Source organism: Octopus bimaculoides, chromosome 4 (genome assembly GCF_001194135.2).
Source record: "Octopus bimaculoides isolate UCB-OBI-ISO-001 chromosome 4, ASM119413v2, whole genome shotgun sequence".
Lineage (NCBI taxonomy): Eukaryota > Metazoa > Mollusca > Cephalopoda > Octopoda > Octopodidae > Octopus > Octopus bimaculoides.
This window is the reverse complement of record NC_068984.1, coordinates 23,544,463-23,547,420: the sequence shown is the minus strand read 5'-3', so window position 1 is coordinate 23,547,420 and position 2,958 is coordinate 23,544,463.

Genomic DNA, 2,958 nt, shown 5'->3' with positions numbered 1-2,958 from the left:
CGTATATATGTATATATATATATGTATGTGTGTTTGTGTGTCTGTATTTGTCCCCCCACCATCGCTTGACAACCGATGCTGGTGTGTTTACGTCCACGTAACTTAGCGGTTCGGCAGAAAGAGACCGATAGAATAAGTACTAGGCTTACATAAGAATAAGTCCTGGGGTCGATTTCCTCGACTAAAAGGCGGTGCTCCAGCATGGCCGCAGTCAAATGACTGAAAAAAGTAAAAGAGATAACTGATCCTCTTCTATTTTCTTTTATCCAAAGCCAGGAACTTTTTAGCCCCTACCTCGTATGAACGCGCGCGCTTGCACGCACGCACGCACGCACACACACACACACGAGTCCACAAGTCGCCTATATTGCCAAGTGTAATAGTAGAGGTGAAATCAATGGGTGCAGACAAGTGTCTTCCACTACAGGCTTGGGCTGACCAAAGCCTTCTGAGTGGATTTGGTTGATGGAAACTGAAAAAATCCCATCGCATACCTGTGTGTGTATGTGTATGTGTGTGTGTGTGTGTGCGCGCGTATGTGTGTGTATGTGCGTGTGTGCGTGTGTGTATGTGTGTGTTTGTTCCTCATCACCGTTCCACAACCAAGCGTTGGTGTGTTTACATCCCTGTAAATTAGCGGTTCAGCAAAAGAGATTAGAAAAGTACAAGCTTAAAAAACAAATAAAGTACTGAGGTCGGTTAATTCGACTAAAATCTTTCAAGGCCGTGCCACAGCATGGCAGCAGTCTAATGACTGAAACAAGTAAAAGATAGAAGATTATATATGAAAAGGTTGTGTTATAAATACTATTCCACATATACAAAAACAGCCATACCAACAATCCAACATACCTCCATCATCAGCTGCCCCACGGATATCATTATGGTTTCGACACCTGGGCAGTACCATTCAACCCGGCGGTGTCAACAGCACTAAAATAAGTGTTGCTTGGGAACAAACAAAACTAAAGAAACCACAACTTTCAAACACATTTACCCTATGTACAACCGTATCGGTAAATAAATTCAATAAGTAAATTACAGCCAACTCCTAAATACGTAACTAAACCGTGACCAATATATATATATATATATATAATTTTTTCAGTCTGCAGAAAAATGGTTAAAATTTGCCTTGTTTATAATTATACTATATGTTACATATATAAATCATACCTTGATACTGTGTGAACTAAGTTCCCCGTTGACTGGCCGCTGGTATTTATAGAGTCTTAAACACTTTCAGTGTGCAAATTAGGGACTCCTTCATAGAGTAACTGCTGCATTTGTTGAGTATATAAACAGTTAAGCTGCCTGTTTCTCTGGAGACTGTCAGAATGATGTAGACACCTCTGATGAGAACTCAATAAGGTTCGAAAATCGATTAAGTTAATCATCAGTTTTTTCAGTCTGTGGAGAAATGTCTAAAATTTGCCCTGTTTATAATTACACCATATGTTACATTATGTATGTATGTATATATGCATGCATGCATGTCTGTATGTATGTGCATGCATGTAAATATATACACGCATACATACATGCATGCAAGTATCCTATCTACTACTACCTCCATACATACATGCATGCATTTTTTCTAACACTTTAATAAGTCTATCAACTCGTCACCTATGTATGCAACAGCAATCTTTACTACTATAGACACAAGGCCTGAAATTTTGTGGAGAAGGGGTTATTTAATTACATCGACTCCATTACTCAACTGGTACTTATTTCATCAACTCCGAAGGAATGAAAGGCAAGGTCAACCTCGGTTGAATTTGAACTCATAATAACGAAAGCCGTAAAACCGGAACGAAAGCCGTAAAGCATTCCCCCTGACGCCCTTATGTGTGCAACAATGATGAGGGCAAAGTGGCTTGGATTTTGGTCATCTTTTTTAGTAAGCAAATTAGCCATTCCCTTCTTTAAATGTAACGTACCTTTGACAAAACGTTTATAAAATGGCCGCCTTGTGCACAGCGCGCGTCCCGAATACTCCACGCTACGTCATTGTGACAACAAGTGTAAATTCATAGGGATGATGGTTATGATAATGGAAACGACTATTATTCCTTTTCTAAGTGGTTGAGAAGTTAATTACTTTTGAAGGAAAAATTGATTTATGATGCACACCTTTGGCGGTACACAACCGCCTCATTCTCCGTTTCTATCTCGATCTTTCTCTACCTGTCTTTTCCCGGTCTCTCTTCGTCGCTCTCTCGCGCGCACACACGCACACACAAGTACATTTTACAAAATGCTTCCAGGTGCCAGTAATTAGTATTTCTTCAACTGAAGTAATTGCCAACGCAGGTGAAACTCGATTCATTGTTTATATCTGGAATCAACTTGTTAATGCTTCCGAATTGCTCTGGCATTTCTTTTGGTCACAATTACTTGTTGCACAGTGCTTTTCAAGCGTTATCATCGTCGTCGTCGTCGTCGTCAACATCGCCGCCGAAGTTCGACATCATCGCCGCCGTCGTCGTCATCATCATCATCGTCGTCGTCGTCGTCATCGTCATCATCGTCGTCGTCGTCATCGTCATCATAATCTTCATCGTCGTCGTCGTCATCATCATCGTCGTGGTCGGCATCATCATCATCATCATTTTCATCATAATCATCATCATCATCTTCATCATAACCATCATCATCATCTTCTCATAATCATCATCATTCTTGTTGTCATATTAATCATTATCATCATTTCATCATCATCGTCGTCGTCGTTGTCGTCGTCGTCGTTGTCGTCGTCGTAGTCGTCATCATCATCATCTTCATCATAATCATCATCTTCATCATAATCATCATCATCATCATTCTTGTCATCATATTAATCATTATCATAATTTCATCATCATCATCATCATCACCGTCGTCGTCGTCGTCATCATCATCATCTTCATCATAATCATCATCATCATCATTCTTGTCGTCATTAATCATTATCAT